Genomic DNA, 20,348 nt, shown 5'->3' with positions numbered 1-20,348 from the left:
GATTTACAGATTTACAAAAGGTATTCCTCAGACACAATAATTTATAAGATACATTTTGAAATAACATAAAGTCAACCTCAACTTTCAGAATTGGCAAACTTTATAACTCATTAGTTGATGAATATGTGTGTTTGCACCAGTTGACTTTAAGACTCATCCAACAATATACAATAGATGAAGCTACTCAAGTTTTCCATTTGTCTAAATATTCTTATCAAGGAGCTCATTAAGAGAAATTAACATCTGCAAAAGGAGTTCTATTATTAGGTGATGCTCCGAGACACAACCCTTGTTGGTGGTGTTGGATCTTGCTTTCAGTACAACCCAAATTTGGTCTGGTAAAATACGCCATAAGATCTTCAACTGCAGGTGTTCTCATCTCCTCGATGGATGCCAAGCTAAGCACTGCTATTATCTTCAACTTCGGAGTTGTACTAGTATGCTGATCAACCTGTGCAGAATTACACTGTTTAATAAACTCTCTGTTCCCAAGAAAAATAAGTAAATAAATAAACTCAGTTGGAACAATCTAACTACCAATTTTGGTCTTTGTGTGCTTTCATCAGTCCAGTGATTTCAAGAGTAATGTAATGTAGCTCAAGGTTTAAAAGGGGCAAGGCAAGTTCAAGATTTGTCGAAACATGAAAATTTTTTAGGTCTCATCAATCCAGTATATACAGTCCTAATTGATGTGCCTAATTGATGTATAATATTCAAATATAGAACATATAATAAATATATAAAATTATGTGTGCATTTTTTGAAAATTGCATGTTCGTGCTTCTAAAAACCATTTTCTCAAAAATCGTAGAATAAAATTAAGGAATGTCTAGCTACTTTTTAACACCCCAAGACATAAGAATATTTTCCTGATAATCTTATTCTAACATTAAGAAAGATATATCAAGCAAGCAAGCAAGCCTACCAAATAATCTTTCCTCAGACACTGCTCCGCTTGGTTTCTGATATTTGTTATGCTTTCAGTATGATTCTACCTGACACACTAAAGCTGATTCAAGCACAAGATAGACATGGAGTCTATCTCTTCCGTGGCTTCCTGGTCCTTGGTTTCCTGGTCCAGCATCAGTGAATTTGCAAGTTCATAATATTTCCCACTTGAGTTCATTGTTTGATAAATAGAGTTAAAAAAAAAATTAAAATTTCATATATAGGAATTTAATTAACCTTAACAGCTGCTTGTGTGTCACAGGCTTTAGCTTCGTATTCTGCATTAATGGATGAGGATCTAGAGACAAATTCTTCATATGCACCATGGCTCGCACAAATTTTTTCCCTGTTTAGGGAGAGAAAGAACATGATAAGAAAACCAAAAACATTTTAAAAAAAACATAAATAAAAGGTTACTGGAAAATCTGAAAAACGAGGGAACGGAAGACTTAGTTTACAGTAGATTCAATCTCTGTAATACTGGTCTTGTTGAGATGGTTGACAAATAACTCTGCCTTTTCCCACTGTTACCTAGAGTAATTGACCATATTTGTGCTGCAAATTCAAAGGAAGACAAAATTACTTGGTAGAACTACTAAATGCACTCAAATGTAATGAATAACTTGCAACTTTAGTCCAAAGCTATGCAATACTCAGGGTGCTAGAACTACTTTTCCTTTTCTTTTTCTTTTTTTTTTTAAAAAAAATCTATCCATCTGTAATGTAATTTGACTTGTTTTCAAATGCTTTAATTAGTTGTGCATTCTATCAGAAGTTTAAATCTTGTATAGAGCCACGTATCAAGATATTCAAGTGTAATGAAAATAAAACAGATATTCAAATTACAATAGACATGGTTTGATTTTTCCTATGAGGCAAACTTTATGGGACAAGGTCTGGATCTAGGATTTGGGGTGGGGTTTGTGGAGGGAAAAGGAAAGGGAAATATGACAAAAATCTAACTTCTATTTCATTCATTTTTCCCATCCTTTTTTTTTTCTCTCTCTCACTCTCTGCAAATCCCTTTTCAAAGCCTTGATCCAAACACAACCTTACGTAATTTAGCGAAGTTCGCTTCTCTCTACAAAATTATAGAAAAAAACACACAAGATTTGTTCACATCCTTAATTAGTTTCCTTGGACAGCTAGATGACTATACACTAGTGCTTTGTTTTTCAATACCCAAATTAAAGTGATAGAGCTTCAGTTCCTTTGATCATGTCAAGTTTATATAATAATAGTCACTATATCCTAGCATATTTAAATTAACTTGTGTAGTAAACCAATTTTTGAAATAAACACTAAAGTATTTTTAATTTGTAACATATATAAAATTAAGTTCAAAAGAATTATTCAATGAATTTATTAGCTGTCATGCTGAGTTGGAATAGAAACAGAAACAAAAATAAAAGGCATTTCCCAAACCAAAAAAAATGATGTTCTGATAGATCCTAACAATTAGATTCTAGAATAGAAAAAGACATGGGTGCACCTCTAATAGCTATGATGTTATGTGCTTTTGGGTTTTGTAAAATGGTCCTACTCCTCTCACGATTAGACTCCAGTCGACTAGAGAGAAGTCGAGTGTTTGGCAAGAGGGTCTGGCTCCTCTCTAACTTAGACTATAGTCACAGCATGGGAGAGAAGCTGAGTGCTTGCAATTACAGTATATTTGAGTGTACACTAAAAATATAAAACACCTCACAACAATGCCAAGCATCGTGAAAGATTTTCAATTATATGATTGTTATTGTCAGAGTACCATTTTTTTTACTACCATAAATGCTTTAATATCTTTTTAATTTTTGAAGGGCTTTGATTGTTTTTAGCATTGCTTTTTACCTTAAATAACAAGTATTTCCCAAAAAATAAAAAAAAAATACCTGATAGGCATTCTATTAATGCACTCCAAACTTAAATAGGTTCTTTTCCCACCTATTCTCAGCAACCAAACAGAGCAATAATGAAATTGATTTCTTCTCTAGATTTAGATTTCACAGTACCCTATTACCAAACACAGTTCAAGACCTAGCAACAAGAGCCCCCTGGTATCCTCTAGTTAAGTAATTATAGCGATCCCGATTTTCCATTCATTGTTTAATTGTATTCCGGACTCGGTTCCGTGGATGTTGGTCGTTGTCTTATTCTCATTTCTATCATTTACTCTTTGTATTTGAGTCTTGGGTTGTGTTGGGCAGGTTGGGAACATGTTGGTTGTGTTTAGAAACCAAAAGTTGATGCCCAGATTTTGGCCTTCAGGCTCGAGCGGGAATTTTGAAGCTCGAGCGGGCCCTTTGTTTTTGCTTCTCCGCTCGAGCGGGCCCTTTGTTTTTGCTTCTCCGCTCGAGCAGGCATTTTGACGCTTGAGCGTGATTCTTCATCTCCCAGTATTTTGTTCTGCAGGTCATCGGACGCTCGAGCGTCCACTTTCACGCTCGAGCGGGGACCATCGACTGCAAAAGTACTGGAAGTGTGCATTCGGCGCTCGAGCGGCACTTTTGATGCTCGAGCGTGAGTCTATGTCTGATGCTCGAGCGGGGCGTTCCACGCTCGAGCAGGCTGTGTATTATATCAGTCCGAGTTTTCACTTTTTGGATCACTTTTTCGACATTCTCTCTCTCTCTCTACCTTTTCAAAACCCTCTTTTGAGAGCTCTTCTCTCTAGACTTCAACTTCTCTCTAAGAATCATCTAGCTTGAGTGATCTTCTTCCTTAGTTCCTTTGCAAAAGGTGTAGAGCTTAGCTTGGGCTACATTTTGATCCGAAAATTATTGGGTTTGGAGCACCTTCGAAATCCTTCATCTTCTTCATTTGGCGTCTCTCCACTTGAGGTAAGGATAACTACTCATCTTTATGGTCTTTGACTTGAACTTGTAGTCATTTTGGTTAAATGTTGAAGTTGGGAAAGTTTGGGAGTTAGGGTTTCAAATCTTGGAATTATAAAAGAGGGCTTTTTGTTCTTTTGATTTACGTTTGTGTGTTTGGGTCTTAAAATGAGCCTATTGGTGATTATTGTTAATATTTGGACCTTTGGGTCAATATCGAAAAATGGGGAAAATACCATAGTTGGGTATAGTTCGGTCATTTGTGTAAATAATGACATTTATTATGAGATAATGAAATTGAGTTGGGAATAATGAAATTGAGGAGTTATGAGAATGAATGGTGGAGTTGGGTAAGTAATCACTCACCTTTGGAAATATTGATAATTTATCTGTTGATGCATTTATTATCTGTTTAGAAATAATTGCTTTGGGCTATCAGTGGAGGATAGTCTTGATTGTTGTAGACACTGTATGTTGATTAGGGAAAACTGAAATTAATCACGTTGAATATGTCATTGAATGTGGCTGTTGGAATAATACATCGAATATATGTATTGATTAATCATTGTATACGATAAGTGTTTATATGCATTGTATTGTGTGGGAAGAGATAGGGGATGTGCTCTACGGTTTGGAAGGAGATAGGGGATGGACTCCTAAACCGGATATTGTTTGGAAGGAGATAGGGGATGGACTCCATTGATACAACAAATATAGCGACCCAGGTCTTTTCCCATTTGATTATTGTATCCTGACTTAGGTTCCGTATATTCTGCCATTGTATAATTGTTGTTATCGTCCTTTATTTTCTCATTTGGAGTTATAGGATGTGTTGGGCAGGTTTGTTTTCAGGATGGTTGGATTCGTAAACCAAGTGTTGCTGTCCAGTTTTTGGGTTGTTCGCTCGAGCCAGGGATTGGTCGCTCGAGCGAGGAGTGTATTTTGTGTCTTCTGGCTCGATCCAGCTTTAATTCGCTCGAGCGAGCGACTGCGTCTGGTATAGACCTGAGGGCAGTGCTTATTCGCTCGAGCGAGATTTTCTTCGCTCGAGCTAGCGAGGTGTATGTTTTCGAGTTCCTTGCTCCAGCGAGCATTCTGTCGCTCGAGCGTGCTCCAGGGTTGCAGACCTGAAGCATTGCATTCTTGGCTCGAGCGAGCTTTTCTTCGCTCGAGCGAGTTTTTCGTGTGTCTGGTCGCTCGAGCGACCAAGTCTTCGCTCGAGCGAGCCTGTCAGGTTTAAATAGGCAGCAGCGTGTTTCAGATCTGTTTTTCATACACTTTCATATTCCAAAACCCTAGTTACGAGTTCTCTCTCCCTCTACACACCTTCTCTCTTAGGATTGATCTACTTAGAGTGGGTTTCTACCTTAGATCCTTTATTAAAAAGATAGAGTGAGTCGAGGGCTTCCATTTAATCTGAATATTTAGTGATTTGGAGCACATTGGAATTTGGGTATTCATCTCTGTCTTCTCCATTCGGGTTATTTTCTTCGAGGTAGGGATTTCCTACTCCATTTTATAAGTTTTGTTCTAAGTTTTGGTATTTTGATATATTGGGGTTACTTTGATAATTTTGGGAAAAACCCTAGTTGTATTAATTAATTAATTTGTATAATTAATTTAAGGGAATTGGGGAATTTGGTTAAATTCATGAAATTGAGGAATTCATTGGTTAAATGGTGTAGTTGGTTAATTTAAATCACTCGCCTATTGAATTGTTGATATATTTATTTCCAAGTCTAGAAATAACTGTTTTGGGCTATCGGTGGAGGATAGTCGTGATTGTTGTAGACATTGCATGTGGATTAGGGATAACTGAAACTAATCACATTGGTTGAGTCATTAATTTTGACTGATGAATTAATACCGACATTATGTGTATTGATTGTGTGGTGTACATGTTATGTGTTTACATACATTGTTTTGTGTGGGAGGAGATAGGGGATGTACTCCACAGTTTAGGGGAAGATAGGGGATGGACCTCTAAACCGGATTTTGTTTGGGAGGAGATAGGAGATGGACTCCATTAGCATCACTTTTATGTGTGCTTAATTATATTGAAGTGTTTTTATTGATACAGCACTAAAATGTGTATCAAACGGGAAGTATGAAGTGTTTTGATTTGAGCTTGAGTCTCATTTGTATGTTGGCAATGGAAGAATGTGAATTTGATATATATATAGTTCACTGTTGTAAGTTTGGCCAGGTTCTGAGCCATATTGATAATGTTGAAAGTAAAACGTGTCTTAGACATTAGTGTCATGAAACTGTATAATAAGGTAATTGATTATCTTGGTTAACCATCTATTGAATGCTATTGCTTTATTCAATGCTTATATTTGGTTTAGTATATTTCTACTGGGCTGTGGCTCACCCTTTATGGGAACATCATTTTCAGGTCCAGGTGATAAGCTACCTCCAAGGACTTAGCTTGGAAGGATTTGGATTTTGAAGACTATCTTTCATTATTTGTTTTTATTTGATAAACATTCAAGCCTAGGGCTTTATTTGTATATGAGTTAGAACTCATATTTTTGTGTCCAAGTGTTGGCTTGGAAAGATGTAAGCCCATAAGGCATTTAAATTGATATTACATGTAATGTTTTCATTTACTAATACTCTGATGAATGAGATAATGAATTGTTTTCTTTTAATATTACATGCCAATGATATATATATATATATATATATATAATGGGTTTATTTTGAGGGCGTGACAACAAATATGTGTATCTATTGTGAAGTATGGAAGTATTTTGATATGGCATTGATACAACAAATATGTGTATCTATTGTGAAGTATGGAAGTGTTTTGATATGACATTGATACAACAAATATGTGTATCCATTGTGAATTATGGAAGTGTTTTAGTATGAGTTGTAGTCTTATTAAATTGTTGGTCAGGTTCTGAGCCATGATATGAATTGAAAATTTGATAAGTAAAGGAAAGTAAAATGAACATGGACATATTTGTCATGGAATTGGATTGTGTTGTAAATTGGTTGACCAGTGTTAACATTTATCGAATGCTCATGTTTTAATTACTGCTCATATTAGGTCTAGCATATCTCTACCGGGCGTTGGCTCACCCTATATGGGACATCATTTTTAGGTACAGGTGATATGCTGCCTCCAAGGATATAGCTTGGGAGGTTGTAGAAGCTGAAGGCTTCCTTTTTGTGATTTATTTTGTGTATTACATGTAAATCAAGCCAAGGGCTTCTTTTGTGTTTTGAGTTAGTACTCTCTTCTTATAACCAAGTGTTGGCTTGGAAAGTTGTAAGCCCGTAGGGCATTTACTTTTGATGTCAACATGTAATACTTTTGTAATGAATACTCTGATAAATAGAATTATGCTTTATTTTCTCAAGTTTATGGATGTCTTGAATGTATGATTTATGAGTTTATTTTGAGGGCGTTACAGTAATCAAATCAAATAAAATCAAATAGTTGAACCAATAGAGATTTAATCTTTCTTTTTCTTGGAGTAAGAAGTTTCAAACATTATAATACTTCATAAGGGTGATGATTGAGACCCCCTCCAATCACCACCCCCACCACCCCCCCCACACACGTGGCGGGTGGTGATTGGAGGAGAAGGAAAAAAAAAAGAAAAAAAAAAGAAAAAGGGACCAATCATGGGAAGGGGGGGTCAAGGGGGTGAGTAAAAAAGGGGGTCCAAGTCATTATTCTACTTCATAATAATGCAAAACCCTTTTTCTATATTTAATTTCATGCAATGTATTTACCAAAAAAAAAAAAAAAAGGCCCCAAAATCCTTTCCTCATCTTCTCTTTTTTTTTCTAGATACAAATATTATATAGGTACTTAGATAGGATACTTTGAATGTACTCAGATCTGAATAAATTATGTTCACACCCAAACACACAACTTAAATTTGGTTGGTCATATATGACCAGTTTAATATATAATAGCATTTCCTATATAATAATACCATGAACTACCATATATTCCAACTTTATGATTAGGTGAGAATGACATTTAAACCACAGCTTGGCTCAACAGTAAGGCTAGTCATTAGTATCTGAGTGTGGTGAATTCGAATCACACAAACAACCTTTTCAAAAATGAGAATAAGACTGCGTACATTTTAACGACAATCTCTCGAGCACTAAGTTGCCTTTTTATTTATTTATTTATTTATTTATTATGGTGATGACCTTTGACTCAAGTGTTTTATAAAATGTTCATGTTATTCAAACCAAGTACTTGGAACACACAAAAGCACCAAAGTTTTTCTTCATCTACAAGCAAAGTTTTTGAGAAATTGCAGCAAATCTCAAAAGGTAAAACTGTTATAGTGTATAATTTAATCCAAAAGCATGTACCTATGGCTGTGGACAGAGCAGATTGTGAAATAGGTTCATTTAACTAAAATTGAAAATAGTAAGAAAGAGCTTTGTTGAGTTGATTTAACTTGAAAGAGCTCTCTATCTTGTTGAACTCTACTGGGCATATCCCAAAGGTGCTTCACCAAACAACAAAATCAAGAGGAAATTAACATAGAAAAGTAAAAATGTTGTCTTTATGCTAATAATGAGATTAAGAGTTTTTAACTAATGCCACAAATGATTTGCATGAACTGTAAAGATACTAACCTTTTGGAATTGATATTCATAAAAACTAGCACTATTTTGACTGAGTTCTTCCAATCTTCTTTCTAACTCTTCAATTTTATCCTGAAGATCTTTCTCCTTCTCTAAAAATGAATTTGCCAAGGTTTCGAGTGCAGCTTCCTTCAGCTTTATCTAACCCTCGTTACAAAAAAAAAATCTCTCATTGTCATTACAGTGCATTACATAGCATTACGTTTCTGCAGATGTAGTCATGATTAATATATCAAGCAAATAATTACACGAGGGCTAAACATATACAATCATATTTTGAATGAATTTAAAAATGATGGAGCTAGTGACAAAAAGATTGTCCACCTTTGTTAATATACTACATTAAGTTGCAATTTTACCTTGAGCTGTTTTATTTTGTCCTTTAGATTTGCAGTCTATGCCAGAAACTGAGTACTTGGCAGCCTTCATGGATGGACTCTGGCTGCCATTGGTCTCAGCACAGCATTCCAAACTGGTGACTTCTGTGTCTATCCCTGAGTTTGAGACAATGTTTCTATTTGATCGCATAGAAATATCGTCTTCCAGGTAACTTGAATTCCTTGTTTCACAGCTGAACTCACTGGATTGGTCGTCAATTTGTTGTAAGTTTGCAGATTTTGGTCTACGTTTCCCACCTGGGGAACTTGACTCGGGTTGTTGCTTGTTGGGTGGCCTTCTTGACTTGCTGGAATTAGGAGGGGTGGGCAGGCGAGATCGCTTCTCCAACTCAAGCTTTTTCTGTTGCAATCTCGGGCTCACAGATCCTAGATTCCAGTATCTGAGTGGCCTGAGAGAAAACGATGTAAGATTAACAAAATTAACTGACAAGTTTAACGTATGAAAGAGACATCAGCTTTCAGTTCATACGTCATATTTACTAGCAAGAAATGAAGAGACGTGTTCCTCCATGCATCTCAATTATTGCTAGTGTTGAGAAACTGACCCCAAGATGGTCTTGTGCAAGTCTTTTAAGCTCTGATCAAGCTGTGAACCAAAATTCAGAAGTAGCCCTTGGTTTTCTGCTTCTAATTTATTTTTCAGATCTATAGATCTTTTAATTTTAGCGAGTGCCCGAAAGTAATGCAGCTAAAGCACAAGAAAGAAGCACATTAACGCATTTAAGCACATACAAGTTCGAAAAATTTGGGCTTAGAAGTTATGCTAGAAATTGAACCATGAAATTTGATTAGAACATCCTAGGATAGGGTATTTGTTCATCGATGTCATGACCTAGTGATCTCCAAAACAACAAAACAATGTTACAATATTCTAATTTCATTTCAAGCTATTTCTTGTTTTCCATGGCTTTATTACCCCTCACAGATTGGCATGGCAGAAAACAAAAAACAGAATATGTAATTTTTCCTTGTTTTTCAATTGCCTCACTTTCCTTTGAAATTTGATTTGCCTGTTTTTGTTAAATAACATTGATGGAAAATTGGTATTTTAATCATCAAACTCAACAAAAAAAATGACATTTTAAATATTTTTATGTACACCTACATTGAGTTTAATGACTAAAATAGGTGGATGATTTAGACTGAAAATAAATCAAAATATTATGGTTTAAATTGATAAAATTAAAAATTCAATGTTTATTTTGATTGTCACCAGAGTCAAACCTTCAGTTTTTTTCTTTTTTCCAATTTTTTTTTGAATTTCCCCAAAAAACAAATGAATTCCATAAATTGGGCAGAATAAGAACTAGGTAATATTTTAGGAGTTACATAAATACTACAAGAAATGCATGAATATTGTGATTAGTAGAAACAAAACAATAGAATTGAAGGACCAAATCACAAGTGATTCCGACTTACAATCTGGGTAAAATGTTTCCAGCTTGCTGGACGAGTTCATAGAGGTCAGAGACCGTACAACCATGTTTATCTTCCTCTTTAAAGAAGATTTCAAGTCTTCTCAATTCATCAAAGGCTCGCATATCTGACACATCACAACAGTAAACAAATAATCAATTGAATTTCGATACAGAAAACAAAAAAAAAAAAAACAAAAACAAAAAACAAAAAACAAAAAAATCAATCGTCGACGATGATTAAAGGCTATATATAAAGAGTCCTGAGGGTTTGTGTGGAGATAGTCTAGATGTTCGGAGCTCAGACAACATTTGCACCAAATATTATAGGGCTTCTCTGAGATTGTTGGAGTCCTGATGAACACACGAATTGGAGAATTAGGGTTTTGAATATGAAAGAATTGATTGAAGAAATATTGACTGATAGGTCTGATGAATTACCAGTGCACGATGCATATAGAAAGCAATTGTGTTGAATCCCTGCAACGCCTTCGGTCAACCATTTGTCCTTGTTTTCGATTCCATTCGCGATCATTCTCTCCTTCCCATGAATTGTGAGAGAAGGGTGTGCAAGAGTGAAAATCGTGGAGATTGATGAGGGGAGATCTGATGAGGGGATTTACCTATCCTGGAAAGAAAAGAGGCCTGTTCAAAAAAAAAAAAAAAAAAAGAAAGAAAAGAGGGATTTTGAGAGGGAATTTTCACCGCCTCAGAGGCAGATCACCAAAATAACAAAAAAAAAAAAACAAAAACCCAAAATAATTTTTAGATTTGTTTGTTTGAAAAAATTAAAATTAATTTGACAGCAATATAAATCAAAAATATCTTTTTAGAATTTTAAAAATTATTTATGAACTAAAAGATAAAATTATACAAAAAAAAAGTATTTTTTTATTTTTTTCACCCAATTTTTCTTTAGATTAAAAAAAAAAATTGAAACTAGTTTCTGAAAATAAAACCAAACATATTGAAATTGATAATCTAACCACATTCTTTGGAAGAGTTTAAATTATCTCAAATTAGCCATCTCAACTTAAGAGTGTGTTTGGATTTGATGGGTTCATTTTGTGATCTAGTTCAATGATCACTTTAATTTTACAATTCAATAACTAGAATATTTAAAACTTTCAAAGGTTATAAAACACAACTCACTAAATCACCTCATTTCACTAACTAAACTTTTACCGACGAATAGTGTTATCGTTGCTAAATGTTTAACTCTTTACCTACGCCAACTTGTCGTCGCCAACAATAAGCATACTAATAGCAACGCTCATTGTGTTGCTAAAAAATAAGACTTGCAGCTAAAATTTTGGAAATTTTGGCATCAATCAATAATTTTGGCACTTAGTGAATGTTATGCTTTTTTAGCGACGGTAGTAAATTGCGTCGGTAAAGGTCTACTTTTATCAATGAAATTCATTATTGTGTCACCAAAAATAAACTTTTGGCTATGAAAAATTGATGTCGTCGCCAAAAGTAGTCGCCAAAAGTGTAATTTCTTGTAGTGATCTATGAAGAAACTTAGATCGATCCTATGACTGTAGCCACGTTAATTTGTGATATTTACTTACAAAAAAATAAATAACAAATATTATTTGAAAACTAGACTATCTATTTTGTGGGTGACAAATGTTATAAATTAATGTGGCTATAGTCATTGTGGCTATAGCTATTGGACCGACTTGATTTTTTTCATGAATGATCACTACAAAATATTAAGGTTTTAGAGAACAAAATTTATGGACAAAATTATTTTTTACGGATTAAATATTTTTGTTACGAAAATGTTGTTATTATATTTTTAGCAACGAAAATTAGATATTAGTGATGAATTATTATCCGTTTAGGACAAAATTTTGTCTAAAAAAGTAAACTATTTTGAGATCAAATTATTTTGTTTCTAAAAGTCTATTTATTAGTGACATTTTCAAAATTTTATCGCTAAAAGTCATGTTTTTGACTTTTTGGGACGATTTTTTAGCGATTATCTTCATGACGATAAAAATTGATCCTTAAATGTCTTTTACAACAAAATTTTCACTTTTAGAAACCAAAATATTTGATCTCTAAAACTCTTATATATTGTAGTGGATCTATATGTGGTCTAAAAAAGGAATGATTAGGATTATTGAAATAGGACCTGTGATAGGCCCATGAATCCAAATGACACAGCGAAAATTTGATAGGCTGCATGAGCCCAAACATCATTTTGGTTATTTATTTATTTATTTTGGTAGAAAATCTTGTTTGTAAATTATTTTCCCTAGCAAGGTAAATTTAGTGGTAAAATTTTCTACAATATCATCAAAAATAAAAAAAAAATATTGGCATGATATGGTATAGGTATCTTGCAAGAGAGGAAAAGCAACATATTTCAAAGCACTCAAAAACTCCAACTTCACTGCTACAAAACTAAAACATGATATTCAAAACAACATTCTTCAACCTCACTATCAAAGCAACAACTGAATCAGCCTATTTGTAAAAGTTGGTTAACCCCACTTTACATCTTTTCTCTTCATAGATTTATTTTCTTCTGTTAGCTAGACAAAGGCCCTATCAATTATTTTAATCAAAATCATCTTATTTGTGTCATTTAAGAAGGGAGTCTCTATTCCAACTATACTTTATTTTAAATACACTTTCTTCTTTATCCTTATTATATATAATTATTATTCACTCTATTTTATTCCAAATATATACACTTCATTCTACGTATAATAAGAACACAAAAGGGAGTGTATTTCGAGCAAATTGGAGTGGGAATAGTAGCTCTCTTTATGAATTATATATATTTTAATTGAGTAATACTACAAACACATCTTCATCAATTCAGAAATTAATCAAAAATTACCTTACATGTTAATCTCCATCACACAATCACCCATCTAGAAAATTCTGTGTGGCTAAATCTGTGTCCCCAGACGTTCCCCTTTTGATTTTATCAACCATAAAAATGCATTGCTTTCATCTTTAAATAGGGCATCTACCTTATTTTTGGGCAAATTATATTGCTAGTCATGTGATTTGATCTTGTGTCATTTTCGTCATAATAATTTTAATTGGTTTGATTTTGATAATGAATTTTTTTGTTTGTCTCATATTGGCCCAATTGATTCCAATTGTTATCATTTTTTATGCCTAATGTGCACATGAATAACACGTGTCAAATTTTTAGGAGTAAAATTATAAACTTGCTCAATTTAATGACTTAATCTCAACTAACTCAATGAACATTTTCAATGAAAAATTCTAATGACCTTAAATTGACTCAAAATTTAAAATTAATGGTCAAAATTGAACTAATTGAAACTATAATAACTAAAACAACACAAACGACAAAATATAAACGCTATCGATATTATTTACACTTTATTTTTTTATTTTTGGTATTCAAAGGGTAAAGGTAGGGTTGTGCATAGAGTTATCTGAACCGCACAATCCACCCAACCTGAACCGATCTGCATACAAATGGATAGTTTTGCAAACAGAATGCCGGCGGATACGGTTTAGAATATGTCATGATTGCAGGTTGCGGGTTTAACTTGCACCCGCAAGAACCCGCCTGCACTTAGATTTTTTTTTTTTAAAACCTGGACCGTTGTTATTTTATTATTGCATTTTGAATGAAAATAAAAGTTAATGAAGAATTACTTTTAGGTAAGTTTAGGATTTTGAGTGATTTTACTTTAATTATATTGTTAAGTAGTAGATAGTGAATGAGATTGATGATCTAGTTTAGGATTTTGAATGATTAGTTTGTGGTAGGAATTGATTTTGTTATGTTTTTAATTTTATAAGTTTTAATTTATTAATTATTAATATTGGAGCATTTTAGAAAATCAGAGAAAAGGACCCAAAATAAATATTATAGCGACCCCGGTCTTTTCCCATTCGGTTGTTGTATCTGGACTTATGTTCTGTAGACCCCGTTGTTATATAATTGTTGTTGTTGTCCTTTAATTTCTTATTTTTGAGTTATAGGATATGTTGGGCAGGTTTGAAACAGGTTGGTTGTGTTTGGAAACCAAGGGTTGATGTCCATTTAATTCCAACTAGTGTCTATTAAATTTTCATGATGGTTCATTCAATTCCAATTAGTGATCCATTCATATTCCATTAATGGGATTTTATGACAAACTTGTCCATTCATATTTCTAACTAGTGTTCATTTAATGCTAGTTAGTGTTTCATTTAATTTCAATTAGTGTTCATTTAATTTTAACTTGTCTTTTCATTTTCCAATTAATGGGCTTTAATAACAACCTTTCACTATCACTTTTTCATCTCCCTTTTGATTTCAAAACCCTAGAACCATCTTCTCTCTCCCTACACACCTTCTCTCTAGGTTTTCATCTCTCTCTAGTGTAAATCTATACTAAGTCCTTTGTAAGAAAGGTAGAGTGGGTTGAGGGCTTCATTTTAATTGTAACGCCCTAAAAAAAATAACCCATTATATATAACATTGACATGCATTATTTAAAGAAAACACTTTAATAATTCATTATAATATTCATCAGAGTCTTTCTAAACAAAAGCATTACATGTAACATCAAATTAAATGCCCTACAGGCTTACATCTTTCCAAGCCAACACTTGGACACAAAAGTATGAGTTCTAACTCAATCACAAATAAAGCCCTAGGCTTGAGTGTTTACATGTACTAACAAATAAAAGCAAACAACTGAAAATAGTCTTCAGAATCCAAGTCCTTTCAAGCTAAGTCCTTGGAGGTAGCTTATCACCTGAACCTGAAAATGATGTTCCCATAAAGGGTGAGCCACAGCCCAGTAGAAATATACTAAACCACATATAAGCAATGAATAAAGCAATAGCATTCAACAGATGGTTAACCAAGATAATAAATTACTTCATTTTACAGTCTCATGACACTATTGTCTAATACACGTTTTACTGTCCAACTTTATCAACATGGCTCAGAACCTGGCCAAACTACAACAGTGAATCATATATATCATATTCACATTCTTCCAATGTCAACAAACAAATGAGACTCAAGCTCAAATCAAAACACTTCATACTTCCAGATTGATACACATTTTAGTGCTGTATCAATGAAAACACTTCTATATAAATAAGCACACATAAAAGTGATGCTAATGGAGTCCATCGCCTATCTCCTCCCAAACAAAATCCGGTTTAGAGGTCCATCCCCTATCTTCCCCTAAACCGTGGAGTACATCCCCTATCTCCTCCCACACAAAACAATGTATGTAAACACATAACATATACAACACACAATCAATACACATAATGTCTGTATTAATTCAACAGTCAAAATTAATGACTCAACCAATGTGATTAGTTTCAGTTATACCTAATCCACATGCATAGTCTACAACAATCATGACTATCCTCCACCGATAGCCCAAAACAGTTATTTCTAGACTTGGAAATAAATATATCAACAATTCAATAGGCGAGTGATTTAAATTATCCAACTACACCATTTAATCAATAAATTCCCCAATTTCATGAATTTAACCAAATTCCTCAATTCCCTTAAATTAATTATACAAATTAATTAATTATTACAACTAGGGTTTTTCCCAAAATTATCAAAGTATCCCCAACATATCAAAATACCAAAACTTAGAACAAAAATTATAGAATGGAGTAGGAAATCCCTACCTCGAAGAAAATAACCCGAATGGAGAAGATAGAGATGAATACCCAAAAACCAATGTGCTCCAAATCGCCAAATGTTCAGATTAAATGGAAGCCCTCGACTCACTCTATCTTTTTAATAAAGCAACTAGGGTAGAAACACACTCTAAATAGATCAAACCTAAGAGAGAAGGTGAGTAGGGAGAGAGCGAAGTCGGACCTAGGGTTTGGAATCAAAAAGAAGGTGAAAAAGACTGATCAAAACCCGCTGCTGTGTATATAAACTGAATAGGTTCGCTCGAGCGAAGACTTGGTCGCTCGAGCGACCAGACACAGAAAAGATACGCTCGAGCCAAGGAAGCCTTGCTCAAGCCAACAACCCAGAAGCTCGCTCGAGCGAAGGAAAGCTCGCTCGAGCCAAAAACCACTGCTATCAGGTCTAATTCCAAAATGCAATCCTCGCTCGAGCGAAGAGAAGCTCGCTCGAGCCAATAATGCAAAGCTACAAGTCCAAACCAGACGCAAACTCTCGCTCGAGCGATCAAACCCTGGCTCTAGCGAAGAACCAAAAACAACAGCTCGCTCGAGCGACCAACTCCTCGCTCGAGCGAAGATCCAAAATTCTGGACAGCAACACTTGGTTTCTAAACCCAACCAACCTAAAACAAACCTGCCCAACACATCCTATAACTCCAAATGAGAAAATAAGGGACAACAACAACAATTATACAATGACAGAATCTACGGAACCTAAGTCCGGATACAATAATCAAATGGGAAAAGACCGGGGTCGCTATAACCTCCCCCCCTTAAAAGAATTTCGTCCCCGAAATTAAGCATAAGTTTGTAAAACAAAAGTTTTTCTCAACTCCCAAAGATATTATATAACAATAATAAACAACTTGACCCAATACTGGTCACTTCATCTCTTTATCAAGAGGCATCTCACAATATATATAAAACAACATATATTTCAACTTGCATCATTATTATGCATTATTCCTTTCAATGATAGCAATTTCCATATCATATTCAATTTCATGATATATACCACACATTCAACAATGTAATCAACATATGCAATGTTACACTAAACTTCTATAAGGAAGCAAGTTTCAAGATACACCCATTTACCAAAACATGCTCAATGTTTTACAACTTAAGACATATGTAAAGCTCTTAAGTTCAACAATATTACAAAATCTAAATACAAGATTACAAATCGATAAACATGTCCGGGTATTTTTCGCGGACTTCCAACTCACGTTCCCAAGTGGCCTCCTCCACTCCGTGATGTTTCCACAAAACTTTCACCAAAGGGATGGTTTTGCCTCGCAAAACTTGATCCCGCCTATCCAAGACCCGCACCGGTCTCTCCTCATACGAGACATTCTCTTCAACCACTAAATCGGTCTAATCCAACACATGTGATGGATCCGGTTCATACTTCCGAAGCATACTCACATGAAACACGTCATGTACTCCGGATAGCTGCGGCGGCAAAGCTAAACGATAAGCAGCCTCGCCAATCCTCTCAAGGATCTCAAACGGACAAATGAACCGAGGGGACAACTTCCCGCTCTTTCCAAACCTCATCAAACCCCGTCTAGGTGATATCTTCAGAAAGACATGATCACCCACCTCAAACACCAAAGGTCTCCTCCTACGGTCGGCATAAGATTTTTGACGACTCTGTGCTGTAACAAGCCTCTTACGGATCAGCTCAACTTTCTCCGTCGTTTCCCTCACCAACTCCGGACCCAACAGAGGTGCATCACCCACCTCGGCCCAACAAACAGGAGATCTACACGGTCGGCCATACAAGGCCTCAAATGGTGCCATACCGATACTAGACTGGAAACTGTTGTTGTAGGCAAACTCCACCAACGGCAAGTGCCTCTCCCATGACCCCCTAAAGTCTAGAACACAACTCCGAAGCATATCCTCAAGGATCTGAATAGTACTCTCGGACTGTCCGTCAGTCTGAGGATGATAAGCCGTGCTAAAGGTCAACTTAGTGCCTAAGGCCCTCTGCAAACTCTGCCACAACCTGGCAGTAAAACGAGGATCTCTATCAGAGACGATCGTCACTGGAACCCCATGTAATCTCACTATATCCCGAATATACAAGTCGGCCAGATGATCTACCGAATCTCTCACGCGCATAGGAATGAAGTGCGCCGACTTAGTCAACCGGTCTACAACCACCCAAATAGCATCACTACCCCGTTGAGTCCTCGGAAGACCCACAACGAAGTCCATAGTGACGTGTTCCCACTTCCACTCAGCAATAGGCAAGGGTTGCAACAAACCCGCTGGCCTCTGATGTTCGGCCTTCACTTGCTGACAAGTAAGGCACTTAGATACGAAAGCTGCCACATCTCTCTTCATACCCCGCCACCAGAACTGGCGACCCAAATCCCGATACATCTTAGTGCCTCCCGGATGCACTACAAGGCGTGAATGATGAAACTCTCGGAGTGCCTCCTCTCGACAAATCTCCGGCACAAATAGACGGTCTCGGTATCTCAGACTCAGGTCGGGATACACCGTCAAACCCTTCTCAACCTTCCCACCGGAAATCTTCTCACGAAGAGATTCTACCTCAACGTCACCACTCTGAGCCTCTAACGCTCGAGTCACAAGTATAGGTTGTGCAACAACAGAAAACAAGGCCGCAGCCTCAACGGATTCGCCCAGAAGTAAATTAAACTCCCCAAGTGTACCCAACATCTCCCATTCTCGGATGGCTATACTAGCTATGTCACCAACAGGTTTTCTGCTAAGGGCATCGGCCACCACATTGGCCTTTCCCGGATGATAATGCAACTCAAAGTCATAATCCTCTATGAACTCCATCCACCTCCTCTGCCTCAAGTTCAAGTCTTTTTGTGTAAACAAATATTTCAGACTCTTATGATCCGAGAATACCTCAAATTTCTCACCATAAAGATAATGTCTCCAAATCTTCAAGGCAAATATCACAGCTGCTAACTCTAGATCATGCGTAGGGTAATTCTGCTCGTGAATTTTCAACTGTCGTGAGCCATAGGCAACTACTTTCCCTTCTTGCATTAATACACAACCCAGACCCTCTCGTGAGGCGTCACAATAAACTGCATAACCCAACCCTCTCTCTGGAATAATCAATACCGGAGCGGTGGTCAGTCTAACTTTCAACTCCTAGAACGACTTTTCACAAGTCTCACTCCATACAAATTTGACTCCCTTCCGAGTCAATCTAGTCAAAGGCGAAGCTAATCTGGAGAAATCTTTCACAAACCGGCGATAATACCCAGCTAACCCCAGAAAACTGCGGATCTCAAACACACTCTTAGGCTGTGCCCAATCTTGCACTGCCTCAGTCTTGGATGCATCAACAGACACTCCTTCCCCAGAAACTACATGGCCTAAGAACTTAACCTCTTCTAGCCAGAACTCACACTTCCCAAACTTAGCATAAAGCTTATGAGCTCTAAGTAACTCAAGCACCACTCTCAAGTGTTCCTTGTGCTTCTTCTCAGAAGGTGAATAGCTAAGGATGTCGTCCACAAATACAACTACAAAACAATCTAAAAATTCCCGGAATATCCGGTTCATCAAATCCATAAAAACTGCCGGTGCATTGGTGAGCCCAAATGGCATCACCAGAAACTCATAATGGCCATACCGCGTACGGAATGCCGTTTTCGAAATATCCTCCTCCCTGACTCTTAACTAATGATAACCCGATCTTAAGTCTATCTTCGAGAAACAACAGGAACCCTTCAACTGATCGAACAGATCATCTATACGAGGCATAGGGTACTTATTCTTAACCGTAGCCTGATTCAATTTCCGGTAATCTATACAAAGTCTCAAAGCACCACCTTTCTTTTTAACAAAGAGGGCCGGTGCTCCCCACGGCGAAACACTAGGACGAATAAAACCCTTGTCTAGTAACTCCTTGAGCTGAATCTTCAACTCAACTAACTCGGCTGGGGCAAAACGATAAGGTGCCATAGAAATCGGCGCCGTACCGGGCACTAGGTCAATAGAGAATTCAATCTCTCGATGCGGTGGCAAACCAACAAGATCCTCGGGAAAGACGTCCGAGTACTCACAAACCACCCTTGGCAACACAATCTGAGTCTCATCATCCTCACTAATCGAAAGGTTATCAAGTAGACCACTAAGCTCACTCCGTCCTCGCGGAACATACCCCGGTGGCAACACATCACCAACCCTGTCCCCCAGAAAATGAAAATACTCTCCGCTCACGGTACAACAAGTGACCCTCTGGCGGTAGCAATCAATAACTGCCCGATTTGACGATAACCAGTCCATACCCAAAATAACGTCGAAACCCCTCATAGGCATAACTGCAAAGGAAAATGGAATTCTATGGAAATCAACCTCTATATCACAACCCCTAACACCTTGTTTCAAAATCAATTCACCCCCAAGAGGTGACACTACACAAATAGGAGATGCTAACTGTGCTAACTCCAACTCCAAAACAG

Source organism: Camellia sinensis, chromosome 12 (assembly GCF_055761805.1).
Source record: "Camellia sinensis isolate YWXY chromosome 12, ASM5576180v1, whole genome shotgun sequence".
Classification (NCBI taxonomy): Eukaryota; Viridiplantae; Streptophyta; class Magnoliopsida; order Ericales; family Theaceae; genus Camellia; species Camellia sinensis.
The sequence above is the reverse complement of the archived record's forward strand: the minus strand, read 5'-3'. Positions refer to the sequence as shown.